The 19,589-nt window shown below is 38.8% G+C and overlaps 1 protein-coding gene across 3 annotated transcripts in view; it reads left to right on the plus strand.

Moving 5' to 3' along the window:
- LUZP2 (leucine zipper protein 2) overlaps nt 1-19,589 on the plus strand; it is a 292,217-nt gene that overhangs the window by 45,308 nt on the left and 227,320 nt on the right. The window lies entirely within an intron of this gene.

Raw genomic sequence — 19,589 nt, forward strand, 5'->3', positions numbered from 1 at the left:
CTTTACTACTATATAAACAACAACAACCAGAAGCTGGTTACATTTAAATTAGCAAGATAGTTTATTTCTGTCTTCTTTGGGAGACAAAGTGCTACTTTAGAGAAGGGTAGGAGGAGGCAATGCTTACCAGTACTGTTCCAGAACCTGACCCTCAGTTTCCAGAAATTTGTATTCCTCCCCAAGGAGGCTTCCATGTATTTGCCTTATGCATAGAATTTCTTTATAATTTTGGTAGGCATGGGATTGGTCTTATTGTATTGCTTCAAAGTGGCTGAGGGTGGTGTGTGTTTCTTTTCATTAAAGATTTAGTACTCTGCAACACACACCCCAGCTGCACATAGAAATAATTAAAGCCCATACAAATAATTACCTCATTGTGTCTTTGATCAAAACAGAGAGACTGACTACTGATCTGTTTTTCTTGTGTTATGATCCCTTGTAGGCTTCATGTTCCAGGGTTGAGAAACGACCCCAATCATATTAAATAGATTCATATCAGTTGCCTACTTTTTTGATGAAAGGTATCTCTTGTCAAATGGGCAATCTTTGTGTGTGTGTGTGTGTGTGTGTGTGTGTAAACAGAACCTACAAAACCCATGAAGATTCTGCTCATTCCTGCATGAAGTTCTTTTTTGACCATCCTTCACCGATTACAAAATTGCATTCGAAAATTTTCAAAGGAGGGCATAAACATTTTGGTGAAATTCTCTTTGGTATTCTACATATGGTTTGTGTGTTGTGCTCACCTTACTTTTGCCAAGTGTTAATTCAACAATCCACCTCATCAGTGGTCAGCACTCTGCAGCTTTTGCAGTGCCTACAATTCCCGAAAACCCCATTGCATCCTTGTCTGGGCTTTTCTGCAAAAAAAGACAGGGGTCCTGTGTTTGCTATGTACCTTAGAACTCTTGAATGAAATCTTTTGTACTTAAAAAAAAATCATTAGATTAATATTCTAGGGTGAAAAGAATCTCTTAGAAATGAATGTAAACATAGTAGGATTGGACTGGGCGTCTTTCTATAGATATTCTATTATATTTTGCTGTAGAAGGATGCAGTTCCTTTCACACAGCATCCCCCATGCTTTGTAGATATATTAAGAAGGAAATAAAGCTATCCTTCATTGAATGAAATGATAAGCAAGAACAGTTCTATGTTAATATATTTTCTGCTCTGTCTCTTGGGAGAAACCACTTGAAAATAACCATCTGTTTAAATAACAAAAAGGTCTAACTGGAAAAGCAAGAGCATATAGCTTCTGAACTTTTAATTTTTCTCAAATGGGAGATATTGCATATCTAGAGTGTGGCTTGTTTCTCTTTGTCAGTAGGAAATGAATGTTTGGATGGATGACGCTTTCACTCCTCATAGAGAGAAATCCCACGGGATAAACTAAGACAAAAGCAGCAGTAGCAACACCCCAAACCAGCTCCTGTATATTTTAGGCAATGGAATGGAAAACAACTATGCCAAATTATCATATAAGACTGGGAGCTTTCTCAACAGTAATATGTGCTAAAACAGCAGTGCAAACATTCTTGTTTTGAATTCATTTGGCTAATTGGTCCCCTTTGAAAAGCAACTATACAACATGTTATCAAGAAGTCTCCATTAGATTTTTTGAGGAAGAAAGATAATTGATTTGACAGCATGCAATTACTGTTAAATAATTTTAATGTAATTCCTCTGTGGTTCAGTACAGGTTCCTGAGCTTCAGCTCAAAAGATGCATTTGGAAAACCTCCTATATTTAATAGAAATAATAGATTTAACCAAAGCTTTCTCCCTATTTCCGAAAAGAAAACACTTCACGGTGTCCTGTCACATACTCCATACTTCTTCTAAAGGTCCTACCAGTAGTCATCTGGGATGAAATTCATTTTGCACATCATTTTCAGTAGCAAGAACAACATTTTAACATAAATCCTCAGTCGTATTCGTAAACAGTATTTTCAATATGATAACTTGAGAAATTATCTAGTCACAAATAAGTTGCCCATGTGCATATCCCAACCACACCCCTTTGGTTTGCTGCCTGATCAAAATTGAGGCAGATTTTGGCTACCTTTTAAAATCTTTGTGGCCAGACTGCTCAGCAGACTGCCTCCCTCAGTATTGACCAAGCTGATATCTTAAGACCTTCTGGAAAGATCAGGCTGTAAATTGGTGACAGTACAAAGGGGTGGCAGCACCCACCTTTTGGGATGTTCTCCCTTTGGATAATCCAAGAGGCAGAGATAGCACATAAACTTTACATGAATTATTATTAGCCAGGCTTTGCTGAATGCTGACTGTTAAATTTTCAATTTTCTTTTTATCATGCCCTGCTCAGTTTAATCTATATTATATAGCTTTCCTCAGTTGTAAATCAGGTTTTTAAACTTTTGTTTTACTGAATATTACTGATGTAAAGGTACCCCTGACAGTTAAGTCCAGTCGCGGGCGACTCTTGGGTTGCGGCGCTCATCTCGCTCTATAGGCCGAGGGAGCTGGCATTTGTCTGCAGACAGCTTCTGGGTCATGTGGGCAGCATGACTAAGCCGCTTCTGGCGAACCAGAGCAGTGCACAGAAACGCCATTTACTTTCCTGCCAAAGCGGTACCTATTTATCTACTTGCACTTTGACGTGCTTTCGAACTGCTAGGTGGGCAGGAGGTGGGACCGAACAAGGGGAGCTCACCCTGTCGTGGGGATTCGAACTGCCAACCTTCTGATCAGCAAGCCCTAGGCACAGTGGTTTAGACCACAGTGCCACCTGTGTCCCAATATTACTGATGTATTTTTCTATGATATTGATTCCTTCCCCAGTGTTTATTTATTGTTTGCATTTTGTCTATTTTATGAAGACCACTAAGAGATCCTGCCTTATTAAGCGATATGTGAATAGTATAAATAAATAAACCACAGATACATGTATTATTCCATCCAGCCTTATTAAACCCCGCTTTCACTGATGTAGTTAACCTTTATGAAGGGATATATATCATGCACAGTCAGTTAAAACACCTCCAGGATGTAGACCTTCATTTTGCTTTTTAAAACAAAACAAAACAAAAACTTGGATAAATACCCTTGAGCTGCAAATTAAGAACTCCAGCCATTAGTCTGTTAAACTCAACATTAGATTGTCATCAGCAGCGTGGAAAGAAAACTACTACCCAAGCTTTCCTCTGTAAACTCTCCTTTCAAGAGAACAGGGCTGTCCTTATTGTAAAATCCAAACACACAACTAGCTTTTTTTGTGAGACTTTTTGCCATCTATATGCCATTTTCCTGGTTTGGATGCCATAAGGGTCAATGAATAATATATTATCCGTGTATGTGAGTGGAAGCAGTGCCTTGAACTGTGTGAAAGAATCCAATTGCAAATGACAGTACAGTGGTTACATTAAAGGGAGATTACTTATCTCACTGGTATTGCTGATGCTGTGATATGTGGAATAAGCTTATCAAATGTCTACAAAGGGCATGGTTCATAGGAATGAGAGAAACCGACTTCCGATTTCACCGCAGCTGTGACGGGTGAGCTCCGACTGCAGTTAGCAAGTCGGGGTGTACGCCGGTCTGGGGGGGGGGGTACGTTAGGCTAAAACGACCCCCAGAAGGCTTGGAAGGAAGCCCAAGCTAAAGGAACTTCGGCAGTGCTATTTGGGATCCCGGCACCCCTCGCCAGAAAAAAACGGCTGAGGTGGGGGGGAACCAAGGCACAGAGAAGAACAACACGCGAACCGGCAGAAAGCCTCAGGTTACCGAAGCAGCGATAAGACGGTGAAATTTCTATTTTTATATCAAAATTAACATAAAGTGGTGGCGGTGGGAAAGGATTGAAATAGAAGGGAAGAAAGGAGGAACGAGAACATAAAAGGGAAAGAAAAACCCTCCGCAGAGTGAACTGTAGTAAAAGGAAAAAGGGAGAGAAAATAAGCAGCGGAGGGGAAAATAGCGCTACCACAAATAAATAGGAAAACAGAAAACAGAAGAAAAATAGAAGGAATAAAAAGAGAACGTAAAGAAGTCACTCAGACTGTAATTAACTCCATTAAAAGCACACTAACCGAAACGGACTTGAAACCAAACGAAGCAGAGTGGTGCAGGCACTTGGCGATTGGGAGGGAGGAGCGTGAAGCAGCCGCTCTGAAATAAAACGCAGATCTCTGAAGGGAAGGCAAGGACAAGGGAAAAAGGATCGCTGTGGGGGAAAGAAGGAGGACAAAGCAAAAAAGATGGCGACGATGGTCTGAAAAAGCTGAGCCTCCACCAAGAAGAAGGAAGTAACAGAGACAAAGAGCGGAAGGAAGCTAGAGAAAGGAGGACACTGGCGGACTGGAAACAAAGAGCACAGCGACACCCACTGGACAGAGTAAGAAGGACAACTAGGAAAGAATTTAAAAGTGACAGAGGGACACCTGGTGGTCGGAAAAAGAACGTAAAATGTCTCAAGGAGTCAGGAAACAGACTGGAACTGTAAGTCAACAACAACAAAGAAGGAATTCAGGCTTGGAGCAGGAAATGGACTTGAGAGAACTTATTATGAGCCTGAAGGGGGACATTGGAGAAATGAAAAAAGGATTGGACGAAAAAATTAATATAATTGATGGGAAATTAGGAAAATTAGAAAGTACAATGGAGAAAAATGAGAAGGAAAATGAAGAAATAAAGGAGAAATTATCAGAAGTGTTGGAAGGAATGAAGGAGACAGATAAAAAAGTGCAAGAATTAAAGAACAAAAATCAGCAAATGGAAGAGGTGGTGAAAAAACTCAGTAAAGAACAAAGGGAATATAGAAAAGAAATAGATAGACTGAAAAAAGAGCTGGAGGACCAAAAAATAATCCAGGAAGCTACCGGGGATGCTTTGTCAATGATACAGATGCAGATCAAACAGAAGACCTTGAGATTTAGAAATATTCCAGAGGAGGAAAAGGAAGATATTTGGAAGAAAATGATTGATATCTTAGCAAAGTGGCTACATCTGGAAGAAAAAGACATAATAGAACAGACAGAGAAAATCTTCAGGGTGAACTCCAGGAAAGCTAAAATGAACAAATGGCCAGCAGATTGTATAATTGAATTCACATCAAACTGGATGAGAGATAAGATTCTTCAAACAAAGAGTAAGAATAAATTAATGATAGATCAAAAAGAAATAACAATTATGAAAGAAATCCCACCAAGGCTGAGGAACAAGAGACAGCAATTCCAATTTTTAACAAAAGCACTAAGGACAAAATCAATATCCTTCAGATGGGAATATCCAGTGGGGATCTCTTTCAACTTTAAAGGAAGAAGAAGACGATTTGAGACATTTGAGGAAGCGGATATATTCTGGAGGAAATACCGTGAAGAACTGGGAGGAGGGAAAAGTGAAGGAAGAACGGATGAAAGGAAAAAGGGAGAACTATCGGAGGATGAAGAAGGAGCCAACCAAAAGGTGGAAGGATAAAGAACTGTGCCAGGGGTAATAACCAGACCAAAAATTAACACAAAACTCACTTCTTTTACCACCATAGAAAGCTTAAAGTCTTTCTATTGATCTTACAAGTTTTTAAATAATAAAGAATGAAATTTAAATTATTATCTTGGAATACAAATGGTTTAAACAATAGGAGGAAAAGACAAAAAATAGAGCGCATTCTAGATAAGCAAAAGTGGGATTTAATCTGTCTGCAAGAGACACATGTTAATATTAAACATAAGAGAGTATTGGTAAAGCCAAGGCTAGGGGAAGCATTCATCTCATCTGATGTTAAAAAAAGGAGGGGGGTTGTAATATATGTTAAAAGTAAGTATGAACCCAAACTATTATATGAGGATGAAGAAGGGAGGATAGTGATTGTTAAAATAATATTAGAAGGAGAATCAATTGTAATTGCTGGTATCTATGGGCCAAATAATGGGAAATCTGAATTCTATGCCAAAGTAAGATCTCTGTTAATGGAATATATAGATATGAAAATTATCCTGCTAGGAGACCTGAATGGAGTAATGGAACCGGAACTGGACAGATTGCAGAAAGTGAGGGGGGGAAATGAAGGGAAGCTACCAAAAAGTTTTGTGGAAATGGTGAAGATTTTTGATTTAGTTGATATATGGAGACATAAACACCCTGTGGAAAAGGAATTTACTTACTTCTCAGATCCCAACGAATCTCACAGCAGAATCGATGGGATATGGGTAACAAAAGATATGACATTAAACACAGAGAAAGCGGAAATATTACCAAGAACACTTACTGACCACAACCCAGTATCATTAACACTTAAGGGAAGAGAGAGGAAGGGAAACAAAAGGTGGAGAATGAATGTTTTTTTGCTAAAAAATCAAGGTGTGATCCAAGGAGCTAAAAAGCTATTAAAAGAATATTTTGAAAATAACTGGAAGAAAGGAATAGATATCAAAACAGTGTGGGATGCTGGGAAAGCAGTCATCAGAGGGTATTTCATACAACAAAACTCAATAATATATAAGAATAAAGAAAAGAAAAAAGAGGAACTTTTAGAAGAAATTAGGAGGAAAGAAAAATTAGCCTATGTGAGTAAAAATAAGGAGAGATTAAATGAGGAAATTAAAATATTGAGAACAGAATACAATAGAATTATAGAACAAGAGGTAGAACAACAAATAAAATTTTGGAAATATAGGAATTTCGAATGGGCAAATAAACCAGGCAAGGTACTTGCCTGGCAATTAAAAAAGCGAAGAAGTGAAAAATTAATAAATAAAATAAAAATAGGAGAAAGAACATTAAATGATATAGCAGAAATCAAAAAAGAATTCGGAGAATATTATAAAAAATTATATCAGAAAGATGAAGTCTTAAAAGAGGATATAGAGAAATATATAAAGGAAAACAAATTAACAGGAATAGAAGAAGAAGACTATAAATTACTTAATGAACCAATATCAACTGCAGAAATCAAGGAAATAATTCAAAAGACCAAAATAGGAAAGTCACCAGGCCCAGATGGCATACCATCAGAATATTATAAAGAACTGGCAGAGGAAATAATCGAACCATTAAAAGAAGTAATGGAGGAAGCATTGGAGAAGGGGAACATTCCGGACTCTTGGACCCAGGCGTATATAACACTGCTACCGAAACAAGGCACGGATTTGGAATCCATCTCAAATTATAGACCAATTTCGTTATTAAATTCAGATTATAAAATATATGCAGGATTACTGGCTAATAGGTTAAAGAAAATAATAGGAAAAATAGTACATAAAAATCAAGCTGGATTCATGGAGGGAAGGCACATTAAAGATAATATAAGGAATATAATAGATATAATAGAATACTTACAAATTAGAACTGACAAACAAGCAGCTTTGATTTCAATTGATGCAGAAAAAGCATTTGATAAAATTTCATGGGAATTTATGGGGAAATTAATAGAAGAATTGAATTTAGGCGAAAAATTCCAAAAAGGTATAAATGCAATATATAATAAACAAAAGGCAAAAATAATAATTAATGGAGAGATGGGTGAAGAGATTAACATATCAAAAGGTACAAGACAAGGATGCCCCCTATCTCCAATGCTATTTATAATGGTATTAGAGACTCTGCTAAAGAAAATAAGATTGGATAATCAAATAAGAGGCATAGCAGTGGGTATCAAAAGATATAAGTTGAGGGCCTATGCAGATGACATCATGATAACAACGGAAAATCCTCTGCAATGTGTACCCAGAATACTAGAATGTATGAATGAATATGGTAGACTAGCAGGTTTCAAATTAAACTATGGGAAAACAAAAATATTAGTGAAAAATATGGAAGAAAAAGATAAAGTGGAACTACAAGAAATCACAGGATTGGGAATTCAAAAAAAAATAAGATATTTGGGAATTAATATAACAACAAATACTATGGATTTAATTGAAGAAAATTATGGGAAAATATGGAAAGAAATTAAAAAAGATCTATCAGTATGGGATAAACTAAATTTATCTCTATTAGGGAGAATATCAGTAATAAAAATGAATATCTTACCCAAGATGATGTTCTTATTCCAATGTATCCCAATATTAGGAGGAGAAAAATGTTTCAAAAATTGGAAAAAGGATTTGGCAACATTTATTTGGTCCGGGAAAAAACCGAGGATAAATATAAAATTATGATTGATAAGAAGGAAAGAGGTGGATTCAGCCTCCCAGATTTGGAATTATATCATGATGCGGTGGGTCTGACCTGGCTAAAGGAATGGATTAAATTAGAGGATTCAGATGTATTGGATCTAGAAGGAGTGGAGACGAGGTTTGGATGGCATGCCTATTTAGTTGATGAAAAAGTTAAAGTACATAAAGGCTTCCTAGGGCATATAATTAGAAAATCTATATATAAAATATGGGAAAAACACAAAAGAATCCTAGAGCCCAAAACACCATGGTGGGCGTCGCCAGCAGAGATCGTAGCAGTGAAAAAATGGAACATGAAAGAGAATTGGATTACCTATAAAGATGTATTAGAGGAAGAAAATGGTGTACTCAAACTAAAAGATTATGCAGAAATTAAAGCGTATATCACAGATTGGTTTCAATATACTCAAATTAAATACAGATTACAAAAAGACAAGAAAGTAGGATTCGAAAAAGAATGTTCTAAATTTAGTAAATATTTAATACAGGAAACATCAAAAAATATATCTAAATTATACGATCTATTATTAGAGTGGGAAACAAAAGACGAATTAGTCAAAGCATCTATGATTAAATGGGCACAAGATATTGGGAAAAATATTATGTTCGAACAATGGGAAAAATTATGGAAAGAAGATATGAATTTTACCAGATGTAATATATTGAAAGAAAATTACTTAAAAATGCAACACAGATGGTATTTAACACCGGAAAAAATAGCCAAAATGAATAAAAACTGCGGAGATATCTGCTGGCGATGCAACACTGGGAAAGGCACCATGATGCACATATGGTGGAATTGCTCGGATATAGCACAATTTTGGGATATGATATACAATGAGATGAAAAAAATGGTTAGGCACTCATTCAAAAAAACAGCAGAAGGTTTTCTACTGGGAATAATCCCAAGAAGCCTAAAGGAAGAAAGTAAAACATTATACCTATACGCAACAGTAGCCGCAAGGCTACTGATAGCGAAAAATTGGAAAAGCGGGGTAATTCCAACAAAAATGGAATGGCTTGCCAAACTTTTAGAATATTACAATATATCCAAAACAATGGAAGAAATTGGAAGGACCACAACAGAAAAGACAGAAAAAAACTGGAAAGCGTTCAAAGGGTACTTACAAAATTATGTTGAAAAGTCGGATCTCCTATTGTAATAAACAGGTTCCGTTATAAATATTAGATATTAAACAAGCTGAATAATAAAGGAGAATTGTAAAGAATTGTAAAGAAATAAGAGATGGGAATAACAGTGTGTTGAAAGAAAAAGGATAAGTGGAAATGAACTGCAGCTGAGTTGACTGGAAGTCAAGCACAGGGTGAGGGGGGTGTTGAAAGGTGGTGGGGAAAACAGATGTAAGGATGCAAGGGAAGACTGGTCGAATTTTTTGTTTTTTTCCGTTTCTGTTCTTTATCTGTTGTTTTTGTTGTTGTTGTTTTTCTGTAAATGATTGAATGTTAGTTTACTTTGTTTGTAAAAATGAGTGAATGTAATAATGAGTGAATGTTAGTTTATTTTGTTTGTAATATGCGAATGTATTAATAGTTGTATTGGCGAATAATAAAATAAAGCTTTTTTTTATATAAAAAAAAAAATTTAAAAAAAAAAAAAAAAAAAAAAAAAGGAATGAGAGAAACCAGCATTAGAAGTAGAAACACGTAGCTGGAAGTTACGTTATGAGGTGACAACAGTATAATGGAATTGAACAAAATTTGCATTCCCAGTCTCTCCTGAAGTGTCCATGGACCATTTTAATACACATTGGGGGAAAGCAGCTATTATAATATTCTAGACCTATTACAAAATGGCAGATCTCCAGAATCCACCCAATCTTCAGAGACTCAGCAGCATGTCCTTCGTATAAACATAACGAATTTGTCCCCACAGATTTCATTTCTAAGCATGCATAGAACATTTTCTAACACTGGTGTGAAGATAAGAACGGTACTACCTGGAGCCCAGGAGCAAATCAGAGCATATGTGGCATTCTTTCTATCAGAATCAAAGCAAATGAGTAAAACTTGTTGCTGGGAGAGTTGTCCTGGTTTGATCCAGATTTTGTGGCCTCCAAACAGAATGCCTTCCATCTGTAGAAAGCTTCTGATCGAGCAGAAGAGTCACACCAGAATTGGCAGTCCTCGGTGCCCCCACATTTATTTTAGAGGGTTTGGTGACTCTCCAGAACAGGGGCCAGCAAACTATTTCAGTGGGGGGCTGGTCCACTGTCTCTCAGACCTTGTGGGGAGCCAGATTATATTGGGGGGGATGAATGAATTCCTATGCCCCACAAATAACCCAGAGATGCATTTAAAATAAAAGCACACATTCTACTCATGTAAAAACACCAGCCAGGCCCCACAAAAAACCCAGAGATGCATTTTAAATAAAAGGACACATTCTACTCACGTAAAAACACCAGCCAGGCCCCACAAATAAACCAGAGATGCATTTTAAATAAAAGGACACATTCTACTCATGTAAAAACACACTGATTCCCGGACCGTCCACGGGCCGGATTTAGAAGGCAATTGGGCCGGATCCGGCCCCCAGGCCTTAGTTTCCCTACCCATGCTACAGAACATCATGAGAGGTGGAGTTCCAGAGAAATTAAAATTAAAATCCCATCATGAGCTATAGAATGAAAGGGTCCACAAGGCTGATCTGATCTGGCAAAGCCCCGGTTGAATTCCCTGTAACTTAGCCATTAGATCTCAGTCACAGTGGAATGAGAGGAGATAAATTGTGCTCTCACTTACATCAGTGTAAAAGTGCAGGTCTAGTAAAACCACTCAAGTTATTCTAGATTTATTGAAGGGCCTCTGGTAAATCTATGACAACAATGTCAGGTTGGAAAGATACAGAAAAAAGAATAATAGCATCCATTTGAAAAGAAAGGAAAAGAAAATCTCATAGGCAATAAAGTGAAAATATAGCCATCTTTCCCAGAAATTGTTATGTACAGTAACAATGCACAATGGTTTCTCATGTCACACAATGGTAGGTTTTTGTTCTCAGCTTTGATAGTGCTGATTTCCTGTTGGCAGAAGAGGTTCCTCCCCATCCACCATTTCCCAAGTAACAAGTGTTAGTGCTGAAAATGCTAACGATGGGTGTAGAATGTGGCTTGTAGTTGTTTTTCGATTCAGTGCAGCAGTCTCCCCCTGCCTTCTTTCCTATGTTGGATAGAATCAAGGATCTAAAATTAAGACACTGCAGCACCTCTCTGTCCACGATGGAGCTGAATTATTACTGTGAGGTTATCCAAATGACTACATTTTAAAAAGGTGAACTAGAGTGGTGGTGAGAGTGAACGTATAATGCAACAGATTATTTATTTATTTGTGAGCCTGTCGTGCTAGATGGCATGTGTAATATCCACAAATGTGGAGCAACATGCTAAATAAAGATATTCACCTTGAATTTTCCCTCTTGACTGGGATTTTTAAACTGTGTAAAACCAAGAGTGCTTTCACTTCAGAGAATGGCTCAGAATTTAGGAACAGAAATCAACAGGTGAAGCTACAATGAAGGCATTCAACGAAACTACAAATTAAAAAGTTGAAATTTTATCCTCCGTGAATGTCTTTCTTCTTTCTTTCTTTGCAGCTACCTAGCAAATGAATACCTTAAAGTGGTTGTCAATGAACAATGCAAAGAAAGCCTTTACAAAAAGGCGCTATTCATCTGTTTTGATTGTTGAAACCATGTTCATTTTGCTGCCAAGCTCCCTCTCGCTTTCCCTTTTTGTTCTTTCTTTGCAATTTCACAACTTCCCTGCTTTGTTCTTCCTTTGCAATTTCACATTATAGAACCATCACTGTTGCAGCCATCTAAGTTCAGGCTGTCAAAGGAGTTCAGGGCAGTTCTCCATGAGGTTCAAGTCAAGAGTGAAAATCCAGGCCAAATCTTTAACACTGTAAACGGAAATCAATTTAGAGTTCGAATCCATGAAGGATTTACACATCTCAGGGCTTTTCTGGATGGTTCTAAGTCTGACCCATTTCCAGTCACATTTTAACCCTCTCAGGAGCAAAGCTAAGTTGGTGTCAAATGTAAAATGAATGCATCCAAGTGCTGATATCAAGAATCGCATAGGAATAGCATTATAATTGCATTGTGTTTGTTATGTTCTATCCTAACTGCTGTTGAAAACTGCAGCAGAATGAACTATATACACACACCCCTAGTGGCCTGGGGTGAGAACTTCAATACATAACACTAACTGAATATTTGGCATCCTTTTACATTCCTCCAACACATCCAATTGTGTTCAGAGCACCACAGCTTATTCTAATGCCTAAGTTTACTAGCCTATTTACCACTGTGGAATAAAGTTGATAATTATGCAGCCCGAGCTGTGGAGCAACCTTCAGCTGGGCAAAAATATGTCAAAAATAGTCAGGTAGGCAGCAAGCAGAGAGAGTGAGAAAATCATTCTTTGGACACATTATATATTGGTCAGAAATCACATCACAAGAATGGAATTTCCAACCTTTTAAGTCAATTTCATTACTTACATATGCAAACCTACAGTACAGACCATGAATTAACATGACCTGTCTGGTGGGAAGCATAACGGGGACCCCTGCTTTTCTAGGTTATGTCTTTGAAATGTTCCACCAATGTTTATGATTCCATATTCATAGTGCTGATATTGGTTTTGCTCTTTATGACTTTAGCATCTTTTCACAAAGCAAACACAATCCTAACCATGTCAGTGTTATGATGTAAATCATATGTCATCACCCAGGATGTCCAGATCTCACATGACAGCTGGTGAGATTCAGCAAAGAAGTTCAAAGCAGCTTGCACAAAACTAACACAGAACTGAATTTTTCATTCTTAGCATCCATTTTGATCCATTTTGGCTGTTCTACTGAAACTTTGCTGTCACTGGTGGTTCTGCATGTCCAGTAGGGGTCCATAGTAACAGAGTCTATCACTGGTGTCTCTGAAAAAAATTACATATCACTTGGGAAGACAGGCAAACTAATGTCAGTGTACTGGAAGAAGCAAAGATCACCAGTGTCAAAGCAATGATTATTCAACATCAACTTTGCTGGACTGGTCATGTTTTTCACATGCCTGATTATCATCTTCCAAAGCAACTACTCTATTATCAATTTAAGAATGGAAAGCAAATTGCCAGTGAATAACAAAAGAGGTTTAAAGATGCTCTCAATGTGAATCTGAAAAAAAAGTAGTATAAACACTGACAACTGGGAAACACTGGCCTACGAGCACTCCAGTTGGAGAATAGCCTCTACCAATAGTGCCATGGACTTTTAAAAAGCACGAACTCAGGACGAAAGGGAGAAAAGAGCTAAGAGGAAGGCATGTTTAGCAAATCCTCATTGTGATCAACTCCCACCCGGAACCCAATGTTCCCACTGTAGAAGGACATAGATTTGGCCTGCACAGTCACCTACGGACACACCGTTAAGACCATATTAATGGAAGACAATCTTACCCAGCTACAAGTGATTGCCAAAAAAGAAAAGGGGGGGGGAGAGAGATTTACCTTCATTATGCATGCATGAAGAACTCGAATGCTTTGAACACCCAGGTTTTGCTCCCAGAGACATGTCATTCCAATAAATGAATGCTTCGTATTCATTCAAATAAAAGCAAGCTGTGTGTGCTAGTTATTTAGAGCTGAAGCCCAGCTTAGGGTTTAATGAGCAAATATGTGAGTTCCTTGTGCCCCAGAGAGGTGACTTCGGTGCTGCTAATGCAGCAAAAAACAATGTGGGAGGCAGCAGTAAAGAGTTACTAGTCTCTACAGCCACAGCAGGTGCTGTGAGTCTCAAGAGGTTTAAATTCACCCCCAAAGACACACTTCATTGTCTTTTGAGAAAGACAGATGCCAGCAACTAACCATACTCCCTTCAAAAGCCCAAAACAGATAATTCTTTGCTCCTTGAAATGTTGCAGAACTTCCATTTTGTAAAAAAGTACTGTGTGAAAAACAAAGAAAGCTGTTGTCTCAAAGCAACTTTTTCTCCTTTCCTCCCTATTTGAAATCCTAGGATAAATATGCATTTCTGTGCATAATAAGATTTAGCAACTGAAGGCAGGAATGTTATGTGCTTGCAAGAAAACCGTAACTGGAGTATTCTTCATCATTCTAATCTTGTGGAGTTTCAAGCTCCCCTGCCCTGCCTTTCTTTTTCTTTTGGTGTTCCTTCCTAGTAATATGCAAGATGGATAACAGGTAGATAAGCATCTTGCGGAGAGAAACAAGATCACATGTCAAAATTCAGAGTTTTGAACACGGTGGAAACTGCTATCCCTGCCCAGTCAGGCTGCTTATCTGGAAGATGCAGCTGGTAGAGCTCAGGGAACATAGCCACAACCATGATGTCCTTAAATAGCTTGGTAATTTTATTTTCACCAAGCACTGCTCTCAGAAAGAGTTTTACCAAATAAATCCCAATTTCATATCCCAAATGCATGCTTCTCTTGCAAAGAGTATGTTTAAAAAGAGAGCATGCTAATGAAAAGTAACTCAAAAACTGAGCAATGGGATTCATGGATATTAATATCTCATTCTGAAGTATTTTGAAAGCTTGTAAGTGTACATTAGGAACATGGGAAGGTGCCTTCAGCCCATCTGTGACCACATTATTGCCCTCCAGACATTGTAACATAGCTAACATAGGAAGGGACTTGTACTAAGGCAAATTACTGGTCCAACTATCTCAGTAGTGTCTGCATTGCATGGCAGCAGATCTCCGGGGCTTCAGGTGAGGATATGTTCCAGCACGACCTGCAGATGCCAGGGAATGAACCTAAGATCTTCTGTATGCAAAGATGCCCTGCCACTGGGCTATAGAATCATAGACACCCCAAGGGTAATTTAGTCCAAGCCCCTGCAGTGCAGATTTTTTTTTTGTCCAATATGGAGCTTTAATTTATGGCCCTGAGATTAAGAGTCTCATGCTCTACCGACTACGCTATCCAGCTATCCTCTGACCATAATCCCATTCAAGGAACTACAGATGCAATTTCTAACCAACATGAAAAATAGTGAGCATAGCATTTGAAATATGTGTGTGTGTGTGTGTGTGTACACACACACACACACACACACACAACCTTTTAAAAGTAATTGTCCAAGGGCGCTTCCAGATGGCTTGTTTCTTAGGTATTCACCATGATTTGTTTGACAGGAGGCTAGACTATGTTGCATCAAAGCGAGTCACTGCTAATGGTCCTGTTATGAGTTTGCAGGGGGCAAGGATCCCCTAAAATTCCTGGGTGCCAGGTTCTCCCCATAATTTCTGAAATTAATTAATAAATGTGGGGGTTTGATCAACTGATTTAGCAAGGAAGAAGAAGAAGAAGAAGAAGAAGAAGAAGAAGGAAGAAGAAGAAGAAGAAGAAGAAGAAAGAAGAAAGAAGAAGAAGAAGAGAAGAAGAAGAAGAAGTCGTCAAGCCCACTTCCTCAGGAGCTGGGCTTAGAGAGGAGCCATTCAAGAACAAAGACAGTTACAGCAGAGTCAATACCCAGTCAAAAGGGTGACAGAATTACGGGGTGTGTGATGTCACTGCAGGAAAAAAGTGCCTTGCATGAGGTTTTGAACTGGAGGTGGCCAGGGTGACGGGGTGGGGGGAGCTAGAAGCTGAAGGGAAGGAGTTGTTTTCTGCAACAGCTGCTGTGTAGGAGGAAGTAGGCAGAACTCCACATGGGCACTGAAAGGGAGCAGCCATGCTGGCTGGCTGGAGCAGGCTGTTACAAACAGACCAGGTGATGGCACTTAGGAAGCCTCTGAATCCAACGCTGCTTTGCTGGGAAGGACAATTCCATCTTGAGATGTAAATGCTGTGAATTCTCTCCATCAAAACCCAGGTTGTTAATATGTGTGAAGTACAGTGGCATAGGAAGGTGGGGGCGTTGAGAGCAGCTTGCCCCCGGTTCCAGCCGGTTCCAGCCTGGAGGGGGGTGACACTGAGGCAGCCCATCCGTGCAGCTTCTCACGCCTGGCAGCCTTGTGAGTTGCCGTGTGAGCAGCCACCGCACAGACAGTCTGCACTCCGTAATGCACATGCGTTGTGACATCACGATGCATGTGCGCTACGGAGCAGCAACGCGCCCCCGTGGGGAGCCCCGCATTTGCCGCTCTGGGCGGCAATGCAGCTCCGTACGCCACTGGTGGAGTAAACCATATTTCACAAAGGTCTGTGACCGTAAAATAAATTCAAATTCAACCATATTTCACAAAGGCACTAGTGTTTGCTTAGCCTCATTCCCCCATTAAGGGCCAAGACCAGTGCCAGAGTCCTTCTGCCGCTCTGCGAGATTGAGGTGGCCTGTAACAGTCTGCCATGGCTTGGATTCACGCTCGAAGCAAAATGGCTGTGAGATCCAGGGGAAAGCAGCTTTATATAGGCTTCCCCCCTCCCCTCTGCAGCAAGAGCTCACGGGACAGCTTTTTCCCATGAGCCCATCACACAGAGAAGATACTGGGCAAAACCTTGCCCAGTATTTTGCTGCAATCTATGGGCCAAAGCACCGCCGGACAAAGGCAACCCCATACTTATTGGGCACAGAACAGGGCTTAAATCCAGTTCCTTCTGCTCTGCTTTTGACAGCCCTGTGGTTAATACATTGATTTTCCAATCACTGTATTAAAAAACAAACAACCCAACTGTCAGACAAATATACTGTTCAGTATAGTTTTCTGAGTCAACAATTGAAATATGAAGCCCTAAATAATGCCCCCCCCCAAAAAAAACTAAAGTGAAAATTTATATTTTCTATAATATTGGAGTGACGGAAGATGGAAAGCTATTTGCAGGATGTAGGATGTCATATTGTGATGGATGTACGCATATCCACAGTTTACTACATTATCTCATCTTTGCAGAGCTACTCCCACTAGCACTTCCTCATACAGTGAGGGCCGAAACAATTAATCTGTACACTAAATCTATGAAGAACTGCGATGGATTATGAGAGGACAAATGACTGGTTTCTTAACTATAGAGAAATTAAAACCAGACTGGCCAAACAACTTAAAGAAACACATCCATATCCGACTTTTATTCAGAGGGCTGCAGAGGAACCTGATTAATGAGAATGGGTGTGGTTTTAGTCCAGTGCAGTTATGTGCGATTAAGAACCATTGATTTCATTTGGAGCTAAATGCATGCCACTGTATACTGGACTGTGGGAAGTGTTTCATACAATCAATTAGGTTTGTGAATGAAGGTGTTCTTTAATGAACGGCTCAGCCACAGTCAGCCTCTTCTATTTGCAAAATTGATTACATTTGAGTCAATAGTTTAGAGAGGGAGTTCAGGTAAGAATGTCTGTCCCAATGCTAGTTTTTGTTTTACACTGGAATGAATGATTGTATATACTGAGCGATCCTCGAGTCTTGTATAACAAACTTGAGTGAGCCAGATTAATACAAAAGAGGAGATTTTGACATCCTGACTTGCCCAGAGGAAATCCCGACATGAGATTATAAGGTTTGCTTGTTTGGTATTTCCCCCTTTTGGTACTTTGTTTAAGCTTTTGGCTGTAGGAAATAGAAGTGATCCCTTTAATGGGTTTCTTGATTTGCAATTGCTAGCTATTCCTAGAGCGCATTTGCATTTGATGGGTTTTGGTAGAACACCAATGATTGTAATTGGAACAGTGTGCAACCTTTGTGGGGAGCCTGGAACTGGGATATCTACAGTTAATTAGCAGGTTGCCTAGGGGTCCAGCTGATGAGGGGGAGTCTCCATGCATATAAGTGATTATGCTGCAAGGTGTCATTGGCAGAAATAGCTGCACAACTTTGGAGGGCAGGGGAGACTACGAATGAAACCTCACATCTCCTTAATGTCAATAACACCTTAAGGCAGCTTCTCTTGCCAGTCATTTGTAGCTATTTGAAAGTAAAAATGACATTATTAGGACATACCGTACTCTGCCACAGACCCAACTATAGCTTTGGGGAGGGAGTCTACAAATGTTAGATTAGATATATGGGCCAATATACATGTTTGGGGTGAGGGTGAAGCATATGGTAACTCCTGCTAGGATTATACCACCATGAGAAAACAGAAGGAAAATGTATGTTTTAATGCTCCTCCATGCGGGAAGAAAATGTCTGTGGAAATCTAGCATGACTATTTTGAAAAGGTTAGCTTAGCCTTTCCCCCCGATGTGTTATTTCATGACGTTTTTTTTTTTTAAAAACTGATTTGGAATCTTTGGGAGAAATTCGACATCCCAGATAAAGAGTAGAATACAAATTTAGTAAATAATAATTTTAACCCCTGACCAATCACCATGCTGACTGGGGCTGATGGAAGTTAAAGTCCAACAGACCTGAAGGGCCAGTAGTCCAGACTTTATGTCTTTAAGTCCCATTCTGTATTTCTGCAGATATTTTATTTAAAGTCTTGAATACATTTGGTCTTTACATAAGGAGACCGACACCAATGTATCTGAGGATATTAGCTGGTCCGTGCTATGATGTTGTAAATAAATAATAAATAAAACATTTTAATTTGCAGCAGTTGAACTGAAAGCCAGCTTGAAATCAGTTCTACTCTACTGATTTCAAATGAGAACATCATAGCTGCCTGACAGTCCATAATTTTTAGCTGATGCTTCTTACTTAGTGTTTTCTAATGAATTTATTCTCCCAAATCATTTTCCTTTAGCAAAACAACAAAATACATGCCCCTTAAATCTTCCCAGACAAAGAAGAGAAAGTATGTTTTTAAAAGTGTGAAAGTGCCATATATGTTTAATTTATATGTTGTGGCTAATGCATTGAATGGAAAATGTGCATAATAATGGTTATTGTGCAGGAAGACTGAAGTTCTGTCCTTTAAAAAATATTATGCATAAGAAACTAGCATGTAAGAAGATTAGGTTACAAAAAAAAAAAAACCTCATTAGCACAGACCCTCCAAGTGTCCCTATTTTCCAGGGACGTCCCTGATTAGGGACCCATCTCAGTTTCTGATTTGATCCCAGAATATCCCACTTTTCCTTAGGGTGTCCATGTTTACATTGTAGAAATGTTGGTGGGTTAGGTGTTATCTGACCCCCGATCCCTCTGAAGGCAATCCTGTATAGGGAAGGCTTTTATAAATATAGGAATGGTCCTTTGACTTGTGATATATTTTTTAGAAGAAGAAATAAGATACTTAATTATAGCCAAGTAAATTTTAGGAAACTGTGTTGGTGAAACTAGGAATCAATCTATGGAGGAAGAAAGCACTAAGGGACATAGAAAGTGAACAGAACTAAATCAATAGATGGTGAAGAGTTATGTGTGTACAAACAGGCCATAAGAACACAAGAAGATGGAAGAGAAAATGCCAGTATAGATTTAGAAAGGAATTATAATAAGCAATCTTGCCAGATGGCTGAGATATAAAAGCCAACATTGACCCTAGTTTTCCTGGTGAACAATCTATTTTTCATGAGTT

The sequence above is a fragment of the Lacerta agilis genome, chromosome 1 (assembly GCF_009819535.1).
Source record: "Lacerta agilis isolate rLacAgi1 chromosome 1, rLacAgi1.pri, whole genome shotgun sequence".
NCBI lineage: Eukaryota > Metazoa > Chordata > Lepidosauria > Squamata > Lacertidae > Lacerta > Lacerta agilis.